General features: G+C 42.4%; 1 protein-coding gene across 7 annotated transcripts in view; it reads left to right on the top strand.

Annotated features, from left to right (window-relative positions):
• Positions 1 to 12,082, top strand: part of MGAT4C (MGAT4 family member C) — a 314,043-nt gene that overhangs the window by 39,737 nt on the left and 262,224 nt on the right. For 2 of the 7 annotated variants that reach the window (XM_088651815.1, XM_088651814.1), the window contains exon 1: positions 9,823 to 10,549. The exons of 4 other annotated variants lie outside the window; for them this stretch is intronic. The gene's annotated coding sequence lies outside the window, so the exon portion shown is untranslated. Of the gene's footprint in view, positions 1 to 9,821; positions 10,550 to 12,082 lie in introns of those variants that run through there. One more of the 7 variants, XM_088651817.1, reaches the window with a different exon arrangement.

Genomic DNA, 12,082 nt, shown 5'->3' with positions numbered 1-12,082 from the left:
CATAAGGTACCTGTCTCTGTTTTTTGAGTGTCAGTCATGAACAAAATGCTGCTAATTATTGTTGCTTTTTTCAATCTATGCTGTCACACAAAGAATTAATTTCATCTGAAATCTGCACAGCAAACAGGTCCCCCAGCTTGTTAAATTGCTGTGCCTGTAAATAAGTCTTTTGTTTTACATTGGATGCTTGAATAGCTGCATCTTGCTCTTGGCTTCAAGAAGAATCTGAGGTTGTGCTAACCTCGAAAATGAAAAAATCAATGGTGTGTTGCCATTTTAACTTTTGTGCTAACGATTTTGGAGGCGGGGGGAGTATTAATGTGTCACAGGTTTTCTATAATCCCACTAAAATGTCACGTAGGAAGACTTGCTGAAAAATGATTAATTGCAAGTCCAACCTGGACGTATTTCACAGTTATGGGAAGGCGTCCAAACATAGGTATTATACCATTCACTACAGCAGTAAATACCTGTTTGTATACTTTTTGAAGGATGAACACAGTAATGAGCAAATTCTCACGACTCTGGCTCTAACTCAGGGATGGGGAACCAGATGTTCTTGGACTCCAATTCCCACCAGCCCCAGTCATCATGCCAATAGTTGGGGATGATGAGAGCTGTAGTCCAGCAACTTCTGGAGGGCTACCAGTACCCTATTCCTTCTCAGCCTGCTTGAATGGAACTGAAGTACTGATCTGAAGGTGTGAGAACTGGTTCAGAGATTGATCCAGGAACGGAGCCCCTTGGTTGACATGTTGAGGGCAATGGGCTTTTAGAGTTGTTCATTCGAACCTCTGATCTGAATCCTGTGTAGAAATGGATGCTCTCCAAAAGAATGTGCTTCGCAGCTTTACTGCAGAACACTCTTAAATATTAGCTACATTGTTCTTTTGTAACATTGATCTTATTGTAACACATTGCAAGCAAGCAGTGAGATTCAGTCCTTTATGCAGTAAACTTTCCTCTGTTCCCAGAGGGAGATCCTAAGTACGTTTCCGAGCACAATTCAAAGTGTTGGTGCTGACCTTTAAAGCCCTAAACGGCCTCGGTCCTGTATACCTGAAGGAGCGTCTCCACCCCCATCGTTTAGCCTGGACACTGAGATCCAGCGCAGAGGGCCTTCTGGCGGTTCCCTCACTGCGAGAATCAAAGCTACAGGGAACCAGGCAGAGGGCCTTTTCGGAAGTAGTGCCCGCCCTGTGGAACACCCTCCCATCAGAGGTCAAGGAGATAAACAACTACCTGACATTTAGAAAACACCTAAAGGCAGCCCTGTTTAGGGAAGTTTTTAATCTGTGATATTTTAATGTATTTTGGTATTTGTTGGAAGCTGCCCAGAGTGGTGGGGGAAACCCAGCCAGATGGGCGGGGTATAAATAAATAAATAAATATCATTGCAGAACTTCACTGCTGCTACTACTACTAGCCATCTCCAACAAACAAATACTGTACAGGCTTCTCAAGTTTCAGCTTCCTGCTGCAGCTTGTGTTTCCTGAGGTGAGTCATCAGGTAGCTTCTCTCACTCTAGTAGGGGTAAAACACCAGCCTTCCCTGACACCTTTGCCAGAGTGGAACCTTTTTGCCTAAGGTAAACCTCCCACTACAGCACTTTAAATACAATGCAGTCAAACACAGCATTTTATCTACATTAAACTTATAACTTCAACTTGGGGATGGTTTCTAGAACTTCTTCTCTGGCACCCAGCCACTTTTTTTTTGGAAGTTTCAACTCTTTCTGCCCACACCAAGAAGTTTGATGATAAAGGGCAACAACTAATATTTCAGAAGACATACCCATTGAATCCTCTTCTGTCTAGCTGTATCATCCAGTAGTTTAACACCTGCATGGAAGGTAGAAGTTCAACAGGGATAGTGCCCCCCCCGGCCATAGAGATGCTTTGTTGGGGAATGGTGTGCCTGCGGAACTACTGACAGTATCTCTGCAAGGTAAGGAAGCTCTGTTCCACAGTGCTGAACTGGGTGAGGTTGCAGCTGTGTAAGAATTACAGCTTATCCAAGTGCATCATGAGTGGAAGTATAAGAATAGCATCAGACACCTGGGATGGAACAAAGCACAGAGGTGCATGGACTTTGTGTATCCCCTTCACAACCCACAAGATTTCTGATTAGGGCATGCCACCGGTGTTCATAAGGTTAAAATTCTTAATCCTGTAGAGTGGCCAGATACATAAAAGAGGAGCCCTCCTACATCTTGAAGAGTTGTGTAGAAGTTGCCATGCAAGCTACACCTCCTGGAATGTCCGCTTATCCTGAACGAATAGAGAGACAGGAGCCCTGTTAGCTTTTTCCTCTGCCATCCTATTCCTCAGTGATTACGAATGCACTGTAGCTTTCTTTGGCTATGAAATGAATACACATAGTAATTGTGCGGCATGCTCCAGCTCTGAGGCCGAGTATTGTAACAAAGCTGGAGTTCTAATAACAAACTTGGGTCTCAAGAGAACTAGAAACCTGACCTTAAATTTGTAATGCAGTGACCCCAGATTTTCAGCACAACTCCTTATGCAGTTGAATGTCATAAAATGCAGTCCTAGGAAAATCTGCTTAAAAATTAATCACACGGCATTACTTTTTCAATAAGTTGCTATATTCTGCAGACCCAAATGGTTTCAACTGTCTTCTGCTGAGTAAGGGCTGGTGCTTCCTTAATCACAAAATTTGGTTTCTTAATGCTCACATCTATCATTGTAAATTGCAGCTGACATACATACTTGTCAACGACTTTGCCTTTGTTTCCTTGTAATACTCATTTCAACACCACAGTGATTCTTGCCACAGGAATTGACCCAAAGAGTACTGCGGTTTTATTAAGTTAGGTAATTAATGCTATTCATCCAAGGAGAGCTCACACACCATAAATCACTCGAATTTCGCAACTCATATCAGAGTTGAATAATCTGCTTTGTCTTAATCCTATCACGGCTATGCATAGAGAAAAATGACATCTAAATTATGCTTGGGCATCTTGGCATTGGCCCTGCATGACAGCTGTGCATCTCTCAAATTATTTTAGTGAAAAGGGAAACAGTTAAGGTGACCTCCTGCATCAAGGAGGTGGTTGCAACTCTGGGCTCCTTTGACTTTGTCCTCAGCGGTAGATACAAATAAGAAATAACGGTAATACAATTTAGATTAGCCAATGTGGAACCTTCTGTTACAGGACCTCCTGGTCGATCGTTTGGGAGCTTCAAAAGCTTTCTCCAGCCCGAACATCACAGCGACTTATGCCTTGGAGACATCAGCACACTTAGGGATCTGCAGAGTCTTCGCAGTTTGCGTAACAGACCTCAGCAACTCAGCATTTTGGCTAATCTACGTTTATTTACATATAATACACTCGGAGCACTGCAACATGGCTCCTTCTCTCTCTAGCATCAGACAGCAGAGAGAAAGAACAAAGGACAATTGTCCCACTTCACAGAACACAGTAACACAAACATCATGTCTCCGTCACTTCCCATTCTGTGGAATGAAAACATATACCGTCATGTGATAGACAACAATCCCATGACTGCAGACACAGGGAATGAATCTTCAACACCTTCCAGATGTTGTTAGGAACACAAAAAAGCTGTTTTCATTGAGCCAGGCCACTGGTCCATCTAGCTTTGCAATATCTGCATTGACCAGTAGTGGCTCAACAAGGTCTTAGGTAGGGGACATTTCCAGCCCTACCTGACAACGTCAGTGATGGAATCAGAGACATTCTTCATGAGAAGGAGATGTTCTACCACTGAGCTATGGTGCTTTCTATATGGCCCTGAGAAAGATTTCTAGTAAGGAAGAGGAGGTTGCAAGGGGGACGGGTAGTTGTGCAAGTCACTTCCCATCTTCCTTAAGAGCCCTGCCTGGATCAGGCCAAAGGCCCATCTAGTCCAGCACTCTGTGGTCAACCAGATGCCTATGGAAAACCTGAAAGCAAGACCTTAGGAGTGCTTTCCCTTCATTCATAATCCAGGTTTCTGGCTGGAATTATGATTTCTCAGGTCTCTGTGCTGCTGTATCTGCTACCTCTCTCATATATATATATATATATATACAGTGGTACCTCGGTTTATGAACACAATTGGTTCCGGAAGTCTGTTCATAAACTGAAGTGTTCATAAACTGAAGCGAACTTTTCCATTGAAAGTAATGGAAAGTGGATTAATCCGTTCCAGACAGTCCGCGGAGTACTTAAACTGAAGCGTTCATAAACTGAAGCGAACTTTCCCATTGAAAGTAATGGAAAGTGGATTAATCCGTTCCAGACGGGTCCACGGAGTACTTAAACTGAAGCGTTCATAAACTGAAGCATGGGTGTAATTGGTTCCGGAAGTCCGTTCATAAACTGAAGCGTTCATAAACTGAAGCGAACTTTCCCATTGAAAGTAATGGAAAATGAATTAATCCGTTCCAGATGGGTCCGCGGTGTTCATAAACCGAAAATTCATAAACCGAGGTGTTCATAAACCGAGGTTCCACTGTATATATATATATATATATATGCTCATTGGTGGCAGTGAAATAGCAATAAGAATAAATGCCTTAGGAAAGTGGGGGAAAGACTCTTTGAGAAATTATCAGCAATCAATTGGCATTCAGAGGGAGGTGGTTGCAAGAAGGGGTATAAATTCTTAAAGGCTTCTCGATGCTAATGAATTTGGCTGAGCTCTTTTAAGTAGAAATGTCAGACAGCTGGTGGAACATATTGTCAGGTGAAAAACAAAAATTAGGTGGCAGTTGATCAAAGGGCTTTCATTTAATACAGGGACTTGAATATTCCTCTCATGCTCTGGTTACATGTAAAAGGTAATCTAGCGAAAAGCCCAGTGTTTAACAACTTCCTGCAAATAAGATGAAACTGGTTATATCAAAGTTCTTCCCCCTTCTCAGAATAAATTGGCAGTCAACTTGCTAGGAAATGAAAATAAACAAATTACGCGTTTTTAGGTATAGGAAATATGGAAATGCTAATCCGTTAAGCGCCACTGGGAAAATGTGTGTGAAATGCATACGTGTGTAACCAAGTTTTCACTTTGCTTTTACACACACAGAGAGTAAATTTTTTTTCCCTTTTGTGGGCTACTCAAATCTTAACACAGTGGTACCTTGGGTTAAGAACTTAATTCGTTCTGAAGATCCATTCTTAACCTGAAACTGTTCTTAACCTGAGGTACCACTTTAGCTAATGGGGCCTCCCGCTGCTGCCGCACCGCCACTGCATGATTTCTGTTCTCATCCTGAAGCAAAGTTCTTAACCTGAGGTACTATTTCTGGGTTAGCGGAATCTGTAACCTGAAGCATCTGTAACCCGAGGTACCACTGTAGTAGCAATCTATGAGAAGGAACATGTGAGTCAAAATTTTAGTGCCATTATGGTTATATGTCTTTATATTCTTCTAATACTATCTGCTCTGCTTCCACTTATTGGAATTTTGTTTTTAATTACTATTATTGGTTTTCCTTTATTACTCACAAGTATATCTTTACATCATAACTTTACATCTTGCAATTATACATATGCTTGCCAATCTATGATAATAACAATTATGAACAATTATGAAAACATTGGAATTTTCAAGTGCTTATTTATTTATATATTTCCATACTTATTGAGAAGTAGTAGTAGTAGTAGTAGTAGTAGTAGTAGTAGTAATAATAGTGAAGCCTCACAGCAGTTTTTACATAAAATCAGCATAACATCAAAGGTGAAAACATAGAAAGGCAAAGAACATAAAACTGGACCATATGGCAAGGTAAAGGTAAAGGGACCCTAATCATTAGGTCCAGTCATGACCGACTCTGGGGTTGCGGTGCTCATCTCACTTTATTGGCTGAGGGAGCCGGCGTACAGCTTCCGGGTCATGTGGCCAGCATGACTAAGCCACTTCTGGCGAACCAGAGCAGCACACGGAAACGCCGTTTACCTTTCTGCTGGAGCGGTACCTATTTATCTACTTGCACTTTGACGTGATTTCGAACTGCTAGGTGGGCAGGAGCAGCTTCAGGTTAAGCACAGACTTCCAGAACCAATTGTGTACTTAAACTGAGGTACGCATGAATGAGAGACTGTGTGAGAGAATGTATGTGGCGTCAGAGAGAGACAAAGAGAGGGTGCTTTTTATGTGTGTGTGAGAATTTGTTCTCTGTGTATATGTGTGTTTGTCAGAAGGAGAGATTGTCGTGTGCCTGTATGTGTAGGTACGTACAGTGTGCATGTGTAGGTTTCTGTGTGGTGTATATGGGGTGAGTATGTACAATCTTACCGCCCAGTCAGCCTGACATCAATACCAGGAAAGATTCTAGAGCAGATCATTAAGCAAACGGTCTGTGAGCACCTAGAAAGGAACGCTGTGATCACTAAAAGTCAGCATGGGTTTCTGAAAAATAAGTCATGCCAGACTAATCTGATCTCATTTTTTGACAGAATTACAAGCCTGGTAGATGAAGGGAACGCTGTGGATGTAGCCTATCTTGATTTTAGCAAGGCCTTTGACAAGGTGCCCCATGATATTCTTGTAAAGAAGCTGGTAAAATGTGGGCTAGACAATGCTACCATTCAGTGGATTTGTAACTGGCTGACTGACCGAACCCAAAGGGTGCTCATCAATGGCTCCTCCTCATCCTGGAGAGTAGTGACTAGTGGGGTGCCACAGGGTTCTGTCTTGGGCCCAGTCTTATTCAACATCTTTATCAATGACTTGGATGATGGGCTTGAGGGCATCCTGAGCAAGTTTGCAGATGACACCAAATTGGGAGGGGTGGCTAATACCCCAGAGGACAGGATCACACTTCAAAATGACCTTAACAGATTAGACAACTGGGCCAAAGCAAACAAGATGAATTTTAACATGGAGAAATGTAAGGTACTACACTTGGGCAGAAAAAATGAAAGGCACAAATACAGGATGGGTGACACCTGGCTTGAGAGCAGTACATGTGAAAAGGATCTAGGAGTCTTGGTAGACCACAAACTTGACATGAGTCAGCAGTGTGATGCAGCAGCTAAAAAAGCCAATGCAATTCTGGGCTGCTTCAATAGGAGTATAGCATCTAGATCTAGGGAAGTAATAGTACCACTGTATTCTGCTCTGGTCAGACCTCACCTGGAGTACTGTGTCCAGTTCTGGGCACCACAGTTCAAGAAGGATACTGACAAGCTGGAACGTGTCCAGAAGAGGGCAACCAAAATGGTCAAAGGCCTGGAAACGATGCCTTATGAGGAATGGCTTAGGGAGCTGGGTTTGTTTAGCCTGGAGAAGAGAAGGTTAAGGGGTGATATGATAGCCATGTTCAAATATATGAAAGGATGTCATATGGAGGAGGGAGAAAGGTTGTTTTCTGCTGCTCCAGAGAAGCGGACACGGAGCAATGGATTCAAACTACAAGAAAGAAGATTCCACCTAAACATTAGGAAGAACTTCCTGACAGTAAGAGCTGTTCGGCAGTGGAATTTGCTACCAAGGAGTGTGGTGGAGTCTCCTTCTTTGGAGGTCTTTAAGCAGAGGCTTGACAGCCATATGTCAAGAATGCTTTGATGGTGTTTCCTGCTTGGCAGGGGGTTGGACTGGATGGCCCTTGTGGTCTCTTCCAACTCTATGATTCTATGATTGTACGCGGTGCAAGCGGCATGTGGCTCTTGGTGTGCTGGCTAAACATGAATTTTGTCACCTGTTTTTGGAATGGATGAGGGACAACACTTATCTCAGCACTCTGAAAGCTAGGTTCAGAAGTGTCACCAAGAATACAAATGTTTCTACGCCAAGTATATCAGTGATAAATATGCAAGTCATGGCTTAATGCTATTTTTGTACATAAGGGCATTTGGTGGCACACCAAGCTCACTCCGGAGTAGAGACACAAAACAATGTCATGACTTTACATAGCCCTGTATCTGCAGTCATTAAAATTTGCATTACCAATCATTTTTAATTCAAATTTATTGCCCATCATGTTCATTTGTAATTCTTTGTGCAAGCAGCAACAGCTGTGCTAATAAATTTTGTGTGGTATCTTGTGAATAAATAATCTGCTTTTTGGTTTCAGCACAACGAATAAATTAGGCCTATATTGCTTGCTGTGGTCTGTTTGGAAGGGAAAAGGTTTGGATTGCTATGGATTGGATGGTTTGCCTGCATGGTGGTTGTTAGAGCAGCCTGTTTGTTGATCTGATACACTAGTGTGTTATGAAGTGGCTACATAAACATAGCCTATACTCAAAAATATACCACAATCAACATAAGCAATGAATGCATCCTCTATCACCACGCGATGTGCTAATTCACAGATGTGCTATGCTAGGAACAGGAGGGGAGATTTGTTTCTGTTTACATTTCAATGCAAATCTATCTCATTTGCACTTACGGAAACAATTCACAAAACTGAAACACAGCTATGCTTTGAAATCCATACTTCTCCGAATTTTGTGATGACTTTTTTGTGCAAAATTGCACATATTTGGAGAAAGGGTACATAAAGTTGCACATATTTGTGAAAATAACATAGAAACTGCATTAAACTAGGGGAAATGGCTCACCAAAATGCATATATTAGCAGATTTGCATACAAAAACATACATACCAGGAGAAATGCCTCACTAAAATGCTGAATAAACATGATTAGGCTGAGTTATTGACAAGTTCCACCTTGGAAATTAGCCTAACTACTTAAAATTGGGGAACTGCTTGGCCTATTTTGAGCTGATCCAAATAGGGATCTGCTCACTACACTGCCCTCTTACCCCATTCTCTGAATCTCTTTCCCTCTCATCTCACTTGCTAGCCTAGCATGGCAGCAATGCTCAGGTGACGGAAGCAAGCCTCTGCAAGCAGGGGGAGGCAAGTAGAGAGATGTTTGACCATAGAAAATGAGAAGAGGAAAGTGGAGGAGGGACCTTCTCAATGTGATGAGAGGCCACAACATGCTCCAAGGAAACGGTCTACTAGCATCTCTCAGGGGTTACTTGCTGCCCCAAAGCCCATTAGTCCTATTAAGAATGAAATAACAGGAGTCTGTTGGATCAGGGGCACTGCCATGTGGTTCCAAAAAGGTTGCCTAGAGGGGAACATGGCCTTCACTTCTAAAAAGGTTCCCCACCCTGCTCTATTAAATTGGTTTAGAACTGCAGCAGCCTGATAATAATAATAATAATCCTATATAATAAAGTCCAAGTGTCTCTGCGTCCAGTCCCTGTGTCCCTGGGTTTGCGCTACTGCACATGTGCCCCACGGAATAGCCATTGGGACTTGGAACACAGAGACACTTGGATATTATTATCTTGCTCGTGTGCCCAGGACACTCTCATGCGCACGCACGCGTGTCCAGCCAACCGGCCTCAAGCACGGGCACGCACATGGGGCGGGGGGAGGGAGATCAGAGCGCGGAGCCTGGAACGTCGTTTACCTTCCCGCCGGAGCAGTACCTATTTATCTACTTGCACTTTGACGTGCTTTCGAACTGCTAGGTTGGCAGGAGCTGGGACCAAGCAACTGGAGCTCACCCCGTTGTGGGGATTTGAACCACCAACCTTCTGATCAGCAAGCCCTAGGCTCTGTGGTTTAACCCACAGCGCCACCCGCGTCCACTATATATATATATATATAGTGTGTGTGTGTGTGTGTGTATAGATCTAGGCATAGATATATAGATAGTACTGGTAACATTGACAAATGGGGCTTTGACAACCCTTTTTTTATAAAGAATTTTATTTCCCCATACACAGATTACAATATCAATATGCCTCATTCATTTAAATAACTTACCTAGCCCTTTAAGGCTGGTTAAATACAACACCCAGCACAGAAGGTGCCAGAAATGAATTGTCAAAATGCTATAAGGCTATTTTAATTGAAGTCTCAAAATCTGTGCTGAAGTCAATATACCTGTAGCAGCTTAAATGGCAAAGAGAAACCATTTTCAAAATCAGATCGTAACCTTTCCAATGCTGATCTCTGATTGTGTATGAAAAGGGTGACTGACAGGTGTGAAGGCATTCAGCATTGTTCATAGTCCTCTGTAATGAGGGGTTTTGTTGGGATTACAATGAAAGTGTTCCTGGAACTTTACAAAGCAAAGGTTAAGCAGGGAATATAAATCAATTCCTGTTAGATTTCTCAAACTGGCTTCATATGTCACCGTCTATTGCACTCACGTGCATGATTACTTGAAAGTGAGTGCTGTTATGTTCAATGGAGCTTACTCCCCAGTAAGTGTGGTTAGCAGCCTTAACCATGGCTGGAAAGTAAAGTTTTCCATTAATAGTACGGTAGTTGCACCATGGGAAAAATACTGTTCTGTAGACCAGGAATGAAGAACAGGACTAGGCCAGTGGACTGGAATCTGAGCTCACCAGCAGGCCATTTTGACAGGCAGGCCACACTGTGACATCAAGTGACCCCAATTCAAAGGAAGGAATCGGAGGCAAACTCTAAACGTGCTCCCTGTTCCTGCCTTCCTTTCTTTGCAACCTGCCTTGAACTCAATCCAGATGGAAGATTGCTGATCAACAATAGCAGTAATCCCTGCTTTGGGCAGCAGCATAAGAAGGTAAGAACATCAGAAAAGACTGCTGGGTCAGGCCAATGGCCTATTGAGTCCAGAATCCTGTTCTCTCTCACAGTGGCTAACAATCGGTCTGTGAGTAGCACTGAAGCAGGGCATAAGAGCAATAGCACTCTGCCCCTTGTAATTCCCAGCAACTCATATTCAGAGGCTGATTGCTTCTGAAAGTGAAGGTTGAACATAACCATTGTGGCTTGTAGCTGCCCATAGTCTTACTCACCACTCTTTTACAGCCATCCAAAGTAATCTGCAATATGGATTTCAGAAATAGACTGGAAAGAGAAGTTGCTGAATTACAATTTATCACCAAGCTCAAAACCATGGAGGGACCTGGTTTGAACAGAGATATCGGATTCTTATCTCATTATACATGATAAGCGATCTTCAGCCATCTCAACCCTTGCTTTTTCATGCAAAACTATTTGCAGTCGTTTTCGGTCATCAACAGCTATCAGTCAGTCAATCACCCACTTCCACCACCCTTCTGAGTGATCCCCCCTCCCCTCCCCTCCCCATCCCCACCCCCTCCCCACCCCTTCTCTACATAAGTGCCTGGGGACTCCTATTTCACTGTATCTGAAGAAGTGTGCATGCACACGAAAGCTCATACCAAAATAAAAACTTAGTTGGTCTTTAAGGTGCTACTGAAGGAATTTTTTTATTTTACTGCAATATGGAGTTTTTGATTGAAAGCTTCTTAATGTAATCAATCTTAGTGGGGCTTATTGTTAGCACTCATCAGGCTCTGCTAGAATGTCCATAATACAGAACTCTATTTTAGGCAATCCCTGGCCTCAGCGTTGATCAGCTAGGCCCCATTTGCCCTACTCATGTGAAGCGGTATTATATCACTTTAAACCATCATGGCTTCCTCCAAAGAATTCTGGGAACTGTAGTCTTTTAAGGGTGTTAAGAGCTTTTAAGAGACTCCTGTTGCCCTCACCGTGCTGCAGTTCTGAGCGGTTTAACAATAAATCCCCCTTAACATGGAACTCTGGAAATTCTAGCTCTCTGAGGGAAAATAAAGGTCTTCTAACAACTGACCCAATATGTGCCCACTCAACTATTTAGATTTGCAGAACTGCACCTACTGATGAATAGTAGGCAGGTATTGGTTACTATATTGTTTTCAGCTGCTGCTAGATACTTTTTGTTTCAACAAATCTGCCCAGGCATGTAATTTCAGCAAGTAGTTGTAGTCCATGAACTTTAGTAAGTATGGTTAATTTAAAATTATGGGTTTAATTTTATGCTTTAACTTGTTTTTAATGTTTCCTTTTATTGGTATTGCAATGGATATCTTAGATTGCCTTTTATAAACCACCTGTGTGTCTTCTGCTTGAGTAAGCAGTGTACACATTTTGTTAAATATAGTATAAGATAAAGAAAAATAACTGGTCTCTTCCAAAGGAGTTTAAAACCTAAATTTTTATAGAAATTTTCATTTGGGAGAGACAAGAAAGGAAAGGAAAGGAAGATGAGAACAGGCAAGAGGAACAATGGAAGAATGTGTGCAAA

Source organism: Zootoca vivipara, chromosome 9, assembly GCF_965207765.1.
Source record: "Zootoca vivipara chromosome 9, rZooViv2.hap1.1, whole genome shotgun sequence".
NCBI lineage: Eukaryota > Metazoa > Chordata > Lepidosauria > Squamata > Lacertidae > Zootoca > Zootoca vivipara.
The sequence above is the reverse complement of the archived record's forward strand: the minus strand, read 5'-3'. Positions and strand labels throughout refer to the sequence as shown.